An 11991-nucleotide genomic window follows, 5' to 3' on the forward strand; every position below is an offset into this window, starting at 1 on the left:
AAAGACATTCATTTCTGATGCAATGTATCTGGGAAGGATAGTTTCTAAGAAAAATTTAATCATATTGTGTGCATTTTTATATAGAAATTCTCATAAATGGAAATTCGTATATATATGAAGGACAGGGGCAGACAGCATAATAAAATTACAATTATAAAAGTAATCTGGGGCACCTGCATGGCTCAGCAGGTTGAGCTTCCAACTCTTGATTTTGGCTCAAGTTGTGATCTCAGGGGCATGAGACTGAGCCCCAAGTCGGTTCTGAGCTGGGTGGGGAGTTTGCTTGAAATTATTTCCCTCGCCTTCTGCCCCTCCCCCACTCACATGTGCTTGTTCTCTCTTTAGAATAAATAAATAAGTCTTAAAAAAAAAAAAAGATTCCGAGTTACAAGGGGATTGGTATTGACTTCAAGAAATGTCTTCAGGGAGGGGCACCTGGGTGGCTCAGTCGGTGGCGCATCCAACTCAGGTCAGGATCTCAGAATGATGAGGTCCAGCTGAGTCAGGCTCCATGCTCCTCCCTCCTGATGCTCTCCTCTCTTAAACAAACAAACAAACAAACAAACAGAAAGAAGGAAATGCCTTTAATCTGAGCAGCACAACTCTTGGGTACCACTCATAAAAACTACCATGCTATGAAATATCAATGATTTGCAAAATATCCTTCAGCTCCCTAGCATGTTTAATTTAGAAAATAGCAGTACCTTTCACTATGTAGTAAATGAATGAAAAGACCTCCTTCCAGTAGCACCTGGTTAGCTCGGTTCGTTTTGTTAAGCATCTGACTCTTCTTGACCTCAGCTCAGGTTTCCATCTCAGTCAGGTTCTTGAGTTCAAGCCCTGCATTGGGCTCCACAATGTGGAGCCTACTTTAAAAAACAAAAACAAAAACAAAAACAAAAAAACCTCCTTTGTAAGTGAACTATAATAGACAGTTGTGCCTTTAGGAGAGGTTCACCTGGCCCAGTGAGGGAGGAGGAAGACACGAGCCTTGAAGTACATGCATTCCATACCACCTCCATGTACTCCTCTTGAAAGCTGGGTGTTCTAAGCTCTAATGGGCAGATCAAAGTAGTTGATAAATTTTCATTGTGTCTTTTATAATCTTATACAAATCATGATTTTAAAGAAAATGGTAAAACAGATTATATTTTTAGCGTGTTAAATCATGTTACAACATTCTATATAATTAAAAGTAATTCCTTTTACATATTCAGTTTTTAAAAATATTTTATTTATTTGTTAATGAGAGACACACTCAGAGAGGGAGGCAGAGATACAGGCAGAGTGAGAAGCAGGCTCCCTGGAAGGAGCAGGATGCAGGACTCGACCTTGGGATCCCGAGATCATGCCCTGAGCCAAAGGCAGATCCTCAACTGCTCAACTGCTGAGCTACCCAGGCATCCCACATCTTCAGTTTTTCTCTCTATCCTTTTAGAAATGATATTTAGTGAAAATAGCCAAACAAACTAATAGCACTTAGAAGTATTTTGCTTTGAAATATGGAACTGTCTCTCTTTTTATCAAATAGCTTACATTTATTAAGTGCTGGGCAAAATACTGTCTTAAGTGCCAAGGGAATATTGCTAGGAAAACAAATCTTATGGCAGGAGTGAGACAGGATTAAAAAAACATAAATAAACAAACCCCAAAATAAATATGATGTCTGTTTTATGATTGCACATAATGGTATTTGAAAAGTGAGTCCTACTCCACTTCTTGTTCACCTTTCCAGGCTCAAAACCTAGGCTCCTCATAGACTTCCTATTCCGCAGCTATATGTTACAGTGTCCTGAGAGTGTCTTCCTCAAGCATCTATCTCCTTGTAGGTGTCCTCTCCTGGGGTGCCTTTGCATCTCAGAAAACACTTCCTCTGGGAAGCCTTCCTGGATCCTTCACACCAGGCAGGTTAGGTGCTTGCTCCTTTGGGTTTCCAAGCACCTTCCACTTATATCTCAATTTTGTCACTTGCCACTTTGCCTGGTAATTATTTGTTAATGTTTGTCTCCCCAGATAGATTTCATTCATTGATTCCATTTATTCATTCAACACACAGCATCTGGGAGAACAAGGACCAGTCTTGGCACTTCCCGCCCTGAGGTAGCTCACAGGGAGTAAGGGAGACAGATTAGTGCCCCGACACCTACAATCCTGTGTGAAAAGCAACATAACAGAGATACCCATGGGGCATCCTGACACTATCCACAAGGGGCAGTTGCCTGACCTGGAGGTTGGGAGGTTTTGGGAAAGATTCACAGATGGGGGAACACTTGATGTGAAGCTTGAAGAATGAATGATGGTTGGTCAGTTGGGGAAGGTAGGGAATGGTACTGTAGGCAGAGGAAATGGGTGTGAGGGGTGTGCCGTGAGAAGATGACCAGGGAGCCATAAATAGATGAGCAACCCCAGGGCAGGTACGTGTAATGGCAAGGAAAGAGTGCGGGGCATGGTAGAGAAGCGCTAATACGCCACGCTGAGGAGTATGCACTTGAATGTGTGTCACGGATGCTCGTTTGGAAGGGACGTTAAGGGAGGAAAGGCAAAATCAATGGGTGTTTGGGAAAGATCATTTTAGGAATGAGAGAAGGGTGGAGTGGAAGGAGGTGAGCCTGGGGCAGAAGCCCTCCCTTGAGGAGGAAACAGAAGATGAGTCTCAACCTGGAGAAGTGGCAGTGGAAGAGCAGGGAGCAAACATTCTGGAGTGAGTTGTTTTAGATAGAGAATAGAGAGAACACGTTTGTGGAGGAGTCGGAGGAGGAGCTCAGCTCCGGGAATGTCGACTGCCAAGCATTCAAGAAACATTGAGAAGAGCAGCCTGGTAGGCAGCAGGACTGGGATCTGGAGACCAGGAGAGAGGGCTGGGCTGGGGATAGAGACCTGCAAGGTCAGAGCTGAAGCAGGATTTCCTGGGAACACATGTCAAATGTGAAGAAAAAGGATAACTGCTGGGGGGCGTCAGTAAGAACAGGTGCAAAGAGAGATCCTGGGAAGAGAGTGATGAGGAGGCAGTGTGGACGAACACCGGGACAGGGCGGAATGTCCCAGAAATCAGGGAAGCAGAGTCCGGAAAGGGGACAAGTGGTCAAGAGTGCCAATAGCTACAGCAGGGGTCAGGTTAAGTCGGACCCGAGAGGTTCCCAGTGCGTTTGACAACCAGGTGCTAAAAAGTGATCATGGCCCAAGCAGTTACATCCTCTGGAAGTGGGGACAGAAGTCCCACACGAGGGTAAAGGCATGGAAGGGGAAGACACAGGACTAGCAGGCAGGTGCTACCCTCTCTCTCAAAGCTGGACTGTGAGGGGAAACGGAACAGGGGAACACGAGGCTGAGAGACTCTGAAGACACAGAGTGCCTAGCACAGTGCCTGGCCCACCAAGGCACTCAAATATGTATTTATTGAATAACAAGCTGAAACGAGAAATTGCTAAATAACTGAATAGCACACCAGGGAAGACTTCCTGTGTCTGACGGAATCCATTACTCATTTATTTTCACAAGAGATGACATAGAGGATAAAGCAGAGAAGGGAGAAGCAGGAGTCCTGAAAGGATAGTGGGAGCATTCATGCCATCATCCATGTGGGGTGAGGCCCACATGCAGGGAACAGGGGTGTGTGCCCCAGAGAGCGGGCAGCTTGCAAGGAGGAGCTCACTGCTGAGAAAGTGGATGTAGAGTCAGATATAATACACGGGAAAGCAGGTGATGATGATGATGATGATGATGAGAATGCCACTGTAATGTCGATGCTTTGGGGAAAGTGAGAAACTCAGCTATCCTTCCATCCTATCGATGACCCATCTTCTAAAACAATGCAAGTCAATGCTCAGCAGCATTCTTCTGTCCTATACTTCCCAATGAGTAAAGTCTCTTTTTGGAGGTGTGTAAATTTGAAGAGGTGGGAAAGTAGGAAATATTTAGGGCAGGACTAGCAAGTGTGGTTCACTGGGCGGAAATAGACCTGTATTTGCATGGTTTTCACAGAAAAGCTAGAATAATCGTATCCTCTCCCAAAGAGTTGCTGTGAACATTGTAGGTGAAAGACATTTGAGATTATTAAGGGTGAGCTGTTGTGATCATCACCAGCCAGTTGCTACAAAGGCCTTTCTGTGTAGTAAGGTACGTTGCTAGCTTGCACCCCTCATTTCTGCTCCTCTTTCATCTTACCCGCTCTGCTTGGGCTGGTTTTCTTACTAGAGGATAGAATGAGTGCAAAGTGCCTGAGGTGGCACCGGGAACAGGGGCGCGTGTGTCAATGAATGTTCCTGGCTAACCCTGACCCCTCCTCCCCCCAATCTCCTTCTCTTCCTGCAGCCTATCTTTGGCCTGTGGGTGAACCCAGGGTCATTCTTGTTTTGCCATAAGTTTTCAGAAATGGCTTTCCAGGTGACTCTTGAGCCCGATTTACAACCTTTCCCTTCTAGGCACGTCACAACCTGCCTAACGTCGGGGCCTAACCTGAACCTGATGAAGCTTAGCCTGCGAAATGCCCAGCAGAACCAGCTAAATCTCCACGGCCCGGTCTGCAAAATCCTGCAAGGCCTGGTGTCAGCTGAGATTCTCCAATCCGCAGGGCCGGGAGGTCTGTCTCTCCGTTAGAGAGCAGAGGCTCAGTAATCAAATCTGCTGTTTATTCAGTTCTCAGAAACCTGGCCTTTTAAACAAGACCTTTGAGTTTACCCAGCAGACAGAAACGCAGGAGGGCAGCCAAGGTCGGGGTGGAGAAGGGCTTTGAGGGCTGGAAGGGAGGGGAAAGGGCGTTGGACTGGACTCGAGGGGCTCCAGGATGTGCCGGGAACCCGGCCGCGAGTCCGGGGCCGCGTCGGTCAGCGGGGTCGGGCCATTCCGGTTCCAGCGCAGAGTGGCTGCACGTGCGCCGCCCTGGCCACCCCCACCCCTAGCGTCCCGGCTCCCGGGGCCCAGACGCGCCCCGCCGGCGAGGCCCTCCGGCCGCGCGACCCCGGCGCCCGCGGGCCCACGGCGGTGCCCGGCTTGGGGGAGGAGCAGCCTCCCCCCGGTAGGGTCGCGGGCACCGAGGGCGGCCCAGCTGCGAGCCCTGCGCGGCTGTCGCCGGCGGAGCGGGAGCCGGCGGTAGGCGGCTCCTTCCTGTGCAAACTTTTCTGTCCCCTTCCTCCTCCCGCCCTCCCGCCGGCTCCTCGGCGACGGCGTCCAGCCTCCCCGCCCTCGGCGCGGTCTCGGGGTCGCGGCGCCCGCCCCACCCGCGCTCCGGGCCGGCCGCCGCCGGGAGCCGATGGCCGATGGCCGAGGCGGGCAGGCGCCCCGCAGAGCCCCCGGGCGGCCCGGCCCCGCCCGCAGCGGCCGACGCCCCCGAGCCCCGGGAGCCCGCCGCGCCGCCCGCCCTGCGCAGGCTGCCCGGGGAGCCGAGCCCCCGCGGCCGCTCCCAGAGCGACCTCTCGGCGTGCTCCAGCCGGGGCCGCCCGCTCCGGGTGCACATCTCCGGCTCAGGTAGGGCGCTCGCGGCGGAGGGGGCGGCGGAGGGCGCCGGGGCAGGTGGCGGCGGACGCGACCGGCGGGGGGCGGGAGGGGCTGCGGCGAGGGGGGGCGAAGCCGAGCCCCGCGGCGCGCGGCCCGGGCCGGTGGCCGGAGATGCTCCCGCCGCCTGCGGTCGGAGCGCCGCGGGGCGCGCGCCTGGCGAGCGGGGGGCGGCCCGGGCTGGGCGGGGGGGCGCGGGGCGCGGGGCGGCTGGGCTCCTAGGCTCGTGGGTCCGGGGGAGACTCGGGTCGCGCGCTAGGGTGGGGGCCGGGGTCAGCGCAGCTCCTGGGACCCCTCCTACCTGCCCGCGCTTCCGAGATCCGGAGTTCTTTGGCGGGGGTGGGGGCCTGCGGGTCCGAGGTTTTCGGCGCTGCGAGGAGCCTTGCAGGTGGTGCCGAGAGTTGGGCGGGCTGCTCGCCCCTGCGGCTCTCCCGGGCAGTCGGCAGGGGCCGGAGCCGCCGTCCGAGTTGGCACCGACCCGCCCGGCCCTTGCCCGCGCCCGCGCCCCCGGGGGCTGGGGCTGCCGGGTGCACCCGGGCGGCAAACCAGGAACTCGCGCCCTGTGCGACGGGGGCCACTGTGCCACTTACCCTCGTCTCTCGTATCTGGGTGTTTAAGGTGGGGACGAAGAGTGTGCAACTACCACGCACGGAGGTTATGGAGTTTAAATAATTAATCAGTCTTAAATGCTCTTGGACAAAGCATTGGCCCGAGAACTGCAGAACTGTTTTTAAAAGGCCACGGATTTGTTAAGCGCCCAGGGACCGTTTTCCAATTTGCAGTCTAGGGAGGAGGCATGGAAGCTGGGAAGCTGGAAATGAAAGCTAACATCAAAACTGGGTGTTATGCTCTATGCTGGCAAATTGAACTCCAATAAAAAACAAAGCAAAGCAAAACAAAACAAAACAAAACAAAACTACCCAGAGTGGCTAGAGACCCCTCGCAGCGGTGTGCACTGCCCACCGCCGGCCACCCGGACCCCGGCCAGGCTCTGCACGCTGAGGTCAGCCTCTCCTCCCAGCCCTGACTCAACCTCACATCCACCTGAAGCCAAGTTTCTTGTTCGAAAAAAGGCACGTTTCCTTATCTCTAACTAGCATTCGAGCTAGCTAGCTCTGTTTTCCATCAGAACCTTCCATTTTCTTGTGCTCGTAATACTGTTTTGCCACACAATGTGTATATACTTAGACAACATCAGAGGCATTGTCCATCTGACTTTGCAGATCATGTTGGATAGAACCAGTCAGAATTGTTAAATACAGGTAGTAGGATGTAGGCCATGGTATTTGAGAAATGAGTCTTCTGTCAAGTTCATATTGTGAAAAGCGCTGAGTTGAATGTAGTTCACCTCCCGCTTGTTATGTCAGACTGAACTTGACCCATGGATAGTCTTGACTGATTTTTTGCAAAGATCAACTGTTTATTTATTTTTTATAGATTTTATTTATTTATTCATAAGAGACACGCAGAAAGAGAGAGACAGAGACACAGGCAGAGAGAGGGAGAAGCAGGCTCCACGCAAGGAGCCGACATAGGACTCGATGCTGGGTCTCCAGGATCAGGCCCTGGGCTGAATGAAGGCGGTGCTAAACCGCTGAGCCACCCGGGGTGCCCAGATCAACTGTTTAGATGACTCTAAAGGATCCACTGAAAATTAGTCAAATTGGTGACTAGATAAAATAAGCATAGCTTGTATCATCATTTTTTCATCTTCACAAATAGAAATTAAGGCCTGTGTGCAAAAAAAGGGCCATAAAGCACTTTTGAATGGGGAGTGTGCAAAGTACACGTAATGTGAACTATGGACCTCAATCTGTAAAGTTATTTTACTTCCAAGAACTTTGTATCTTCTGTGTGCTCTTAAAGGATGTTAGGAAGTGGCAGTTTTCAGCTGAGTTGTTCATCTATGTGTAAAAGTGTGAACTCTTGCTATGTGACTGTATTCCAGTTTCAGAACTGAGCCTTGCATTTAAGAGCAGGCTGTGACCAGAAGCTCCCTGCATTTCTTAGAGTCGGAGAGAAAAGGAATGAGCTGGCCCCTCACTGACACACATGGAGTATTTCCCCAGAATCCCAGAGCTTCTGCACCCATGTCAGAGAATCAGCAAGACGACAGGCCTGGGATGACGGAACTGTCTTTGAGGCTCACTGGGAACATTATGCCACCTTGTGAAAATATTGCGTGGCCTGGTGTAGAGCAGCCCAATTTCCAGGCCCTCCCCAGGCGCTCTGCCTCCACATGGGCGATATCCAGCTCTAGGTCCTATGTGGTCTTGCCAGAACTGGCCTGGACCAGCTGCACTGGGCCTCACCTCAGAAACTCAGACCCGGCCCACTTAATCCCAATCTGCGTTTCACAGATTTCAGGCACAGAGCATTTAAGAAGCACTCTTTTCTCACACTTGGTTTCCAAGCTGGTTACACACAGGAGTCACTTGGGGGAGTTAAAACAACAACAACGAAACAATTTATGGCTGGGTCCCTCCCGCGGGGATTCTGATTTAATTGGCATCAAGGACAGCCTGGGCATTGGGTGATTCTGATGTGTAGCTGAGTTTGAGAACCTCGTGTCAGCATGGCTGGCTGCCATGTATACTGTGATGCTGTGGTCAAGGTTGTCCTGGTCAAGTGTAAGGTTGAAGGGTTTGCTTTAGTACCTTTTCACACCGCTACTGCCACCTCCCAAACGTGACCTCTCCCTCTCATTCTTGATTCTAAAGCATTGTCAGTAAGTCCTCTCTAAGGGTTAATTTTTTTTTTAAGTTTTATTTTTGTTTCAGTAATCTCTGCACCCAGCGTGGGGCTCCAACTTACAACTCCAAGATAAAGAGTTGCATGCTCTTCTGACTGAACCAGCCAGGTGCCCCACCTAAGGGTTAATTTCTAACAATCAGTTGCCTCACCTTGGGAGGGTGACTTCATGTTTTTCGATGTTGTGGGGCTGGGAGGGAGCAGAGGAGAGGAAGGAGAGATGGCTGGAAGATGTCATCTGTTGTCAAAGAAGAGCCTCAGTCCAAAAAAACCATCCACTCCCAGGCTGTTCCCATCAGTCACCCCATCCCTATGTCCTCTCCATTCTCCTTTCCATGAAAGAATAACTTAAAACTTGAAACTCAGCCTCTAAACGTTTGCCACCCGTGGCAGTATAAGTCAGTCCAGCATGAAGCATATTTTTTGAAGACCTCTGTGTGAGTGCCGTGTTGATGCTACTGGGAGATCACAGGAGATTCCACTTTTCCTATCTGTGCTTTATAACTAGATTTTTTTGTCAAGAAAAGCATCATAGAATTCAGTGGCTTTTATTTAACTTGCGATCTGAGCAGTTATTTTTCTTCACATGGTAAAAACGCATTGCTTTGTCAACAAAAACTGTAGTTTTATATTTTAAAATCTGTATAAACTGTGAAGAACCCCAAATACATTCAAATAAGTACATTTAAACAACATAATTTATATAACATCGGAATTGATACCTAAGCCCTTTTATTAAATGAGCTTCTAAAAATGGAGGCTTTTGCTTTCGAAAAATCCAGATTGATTTTTGTCTTGTGGTTTTTGGACTCATGGTTCTGAAATTCAACAGAAGTTCTGTATATTTAAAATCTGGCATTTCTTTTGTAAATAGTGATGTTTTGCCCACTGAAAAAATAAAATCCTGAAATATACTTTTCATGGTTCATGGACTGGTGTTCTCTTAATCTTCAGACCCATCTTTTTCTGCATTAGTGACTTCAACATTATCAGTAGGTTCTGATGTGCTCTTTTTTTTTTTTTTTTAAGATTTTATTTACCCATTTGAGAGAAAGCAAGTGAGAGAGAGAGAGAGAGAGTCAGCATGAGGAGGGTGAGGGGCGGAGGGAGAAGCAGACTCCCCACTGAGCAGGGAGCCCAACAACAGGGGACTCAAGCCCAGGACCCTGGGGTCATGACCTGAGCCAAAGGCAGAGGCTTAACTGACTGGGCCACCGAGGCACCCCCTGATGTGCTCTTCGGATAGGCCCAATGTTTAGTGAATAAAGAACCTTGGGATACAACCCAGAGTATATTCCTCCTGTAAGCTTCCAGCAAGTCTTATGTGCCAGCTGCTGTGCTGGACCCATTGGGCCAAGAGGTATTGCTATCTTCAAGCAATGACTCTTCATCTTGCATGTTGGACTGCACAGAGCAGAGAATCCTATGAGGCACTTCAAAAAAGGGAGGTATGAGTGAAAGGGCCACTTAATAAAATGATGTACAGAAACAGTCTCAGCTCTTTCAGTGCTCTGATTCATCTCTCCAGCACCCCCTTGCCCGGGTCCACACAGTGTGTAGGTAACAGCAAATCCAGTGTCCCTGTCTGGAGTCTTCAGTCCCTGGTGTGTTCGATGAAGAGGGAGTGAGAAATGTAGCAAACCTGGCTGTTGTTTGAGTCCATGCCCACAGCCGCCTGGCCACAGGCCTTAGGTGCTGCTGTCCAAGGCTGGTTCTGCGGTTGATGCTCATCTGTCCCATTGGGGGAAGTCCATACTGTCTACACCTGGCCTGTGCTCTCCCAGCACCTTTCACTGACCTCCAAGGATATAACTCTTTGGGCCAGCGCTTGCATGTTCAGCTGTTGTTCTCCAAAGCCTAATGCTCTATCAGGGGGGCTGAGTCCCCAGGGCCTCCTGGGCCCCCTTCACAGCTGGCTGGAGCTGCCCTAGGCCAGGAACAATGGATGCCTGCTCACTTTCCATTTGTGTAACTCGGAGTCATTCTTTTTACCGAACAAAGACCATCTGGCTCTAAGTTTACTCTCTGTCTGCCTACTCACAGAAGAGCAAAGCTGCCCTCATGGGAAAGGAGAGACGGTCTGGCCAGAGCAGATGGGTGCTGGGCAGAGCAGACCAAAGGGTGCTCAGATCCAGCCTGTGCCCTGGCCTGGTCAAGCTGTGCCCCCTGATGTATACATATGCTCCCCACCCTTTGCACAAAGGTCATGGGCTTCCCATCCACCCAGGAGCCATCCTTGGTCTGGCTTCATCCCAGAGGGGGTACCCTTCATCTCATTCTCACAGAGGCACCACATAAGCTGATGCTGGTCCCATACCCAAGGTTGGCGCATTTTAAAATTCAGTTTCACCTGTTACCCTCTAGCAGAGGCTGAAACACTTGGAAAGTCATCCTCACCTGTTAGGTAAGGACTTTCCCATTAAGTCCTGGGGCTGAGACCAGAAACTCATCAGGAACAGAGGCAACACTTGGAAGCATTTTCCCTTGCTCTCTCTAGCATGGTCTCACCCGGCTTGGAGCTTCTCTTTGCCTCTCTGCTGACCAGCTTTCTCCCTCTCAAATGTGAACAGATTCCTCGCCCTCACAGGTGCTTCTCCGTCGGTCTACTTACAAACACCAGGCTGGCTGGCTCAGGTGGTAGAGCAACTCCTGATCTCGGGGTCCTGAATTCCAGCCCCACATTGGGTGTAGCGATTACTTAAAAATGAAATCTTTAAAAAGAAAAGCAAAACAAAACACTGCAACATGGCTTCTACCCGCCTTATAGCAACCTTACCTTTGCTTCCTTTTAGCTCTTGCCCCTATGTTTACCTGGAAACATTTCTTCATATTTCTTAGCTCACATTTCCTGGAAGAGATCTATTGTTTGCAGCCACCTTTTCATAATAGGCAATAGGTCAGAGGTCACATGGAAGCCTATGTATTGTCTATCTCTGATCTGATACCCACCCAAACTCAAACCAGCTGTGGTCTGGAGGTGGGGGTCACACAGTGCCAATATGGCCACTTAGAAAGAATTGAGCCTGGGCAGTTCCATTCATTTACTCATTCATTCATTCATTCATTCACTCATCTAGTATTTATTGAGGGCTACAATGCACCAGACACTGTTCCAGGCACTGGATGTGCAGAGGTAAGCAGATAAGGTGTTGTGGGGCTAACACTGAGAACAGAGACCATCCAGACAGAGTGTGGTAGACCTGGAGCAGCAGCATGTCTGGTCATTTGAGCCGTTGTTATTTGCCATGATTATGCTAAAAAAAAAAAAATGACATGATGATGATGTGTTCTTGTTTCCAGAGGATGCATGAAAAGCTAATTATACCTAAACTGGACAAGCTCTAGTTTGCATCGGTAGTTCGCTGGTAGCATTGAGACTGATGGCAAAGCTGTGGATTTATTTTGAGCTCTAGCTACTGCAGGGACTACACCAGGAGAGGGATAATATCTTGATTTTTCATTTATTCATTCAATTAGCAAGCAGATGATGGTCCAAACACAGGCTGCAAAGATATTCCTAAGGAATTCACCATCCAGTGGGGGAAGGACGGGCAAATAAACCAACAACTATAGTCCAATAAAGGATGAGCTATGACTCATGCCCTCTCCCAAACATGGGGAGGGGGGTGGATCCCTGGAGGCTTAGTTCTATGAAATGGCTTGGGCAGGTTAACCAGGAAAGACTTCCTGGAGGAGGTGAAACCTGTGCTATCTCCATGTAAAAGGAGGACCAAAGATGGGGTTGGGTGA

The 11991-nt window shown here is 49.9% G+C and overlaps 1 long non-coding RNA gene across 1 annotated transcript in view; it reads right to left on the reverse strand.

Annotated features, from left to right (window-relative positions):
• Positions 1–6065, reverse strand: part of LOC144312689 (uncharacterized) — a 30510-nt gene extending 24445 nt beyond the window's left edge. The window contains exon 1 of the long non-coding RNA XR_013378241.1: positions 5792–6065. This is a non-coding gene — a long non-coding RNA (uncharacterized LOC144312689). The remainder of the gene's footprint in view (positions 1–5791) is intronic.
• Between the last annotated feature and the right edge of the window lie 5926 nt (positions 6066–11991).

Source organism: Canis aureus, chromosome 1 (genome assembly GCF_053574225.1).
Source record: "Canis aureus isolate CA01 chromosome 1, VMU_Caureus_v.1.0, whole genome shotgun sequence".
Classification (NCBI taxonomy): Eukaryota; Metazoa; Chordata; class Mammalia; order Carnivora; family Canidae; genus Canis; species Canis aureus.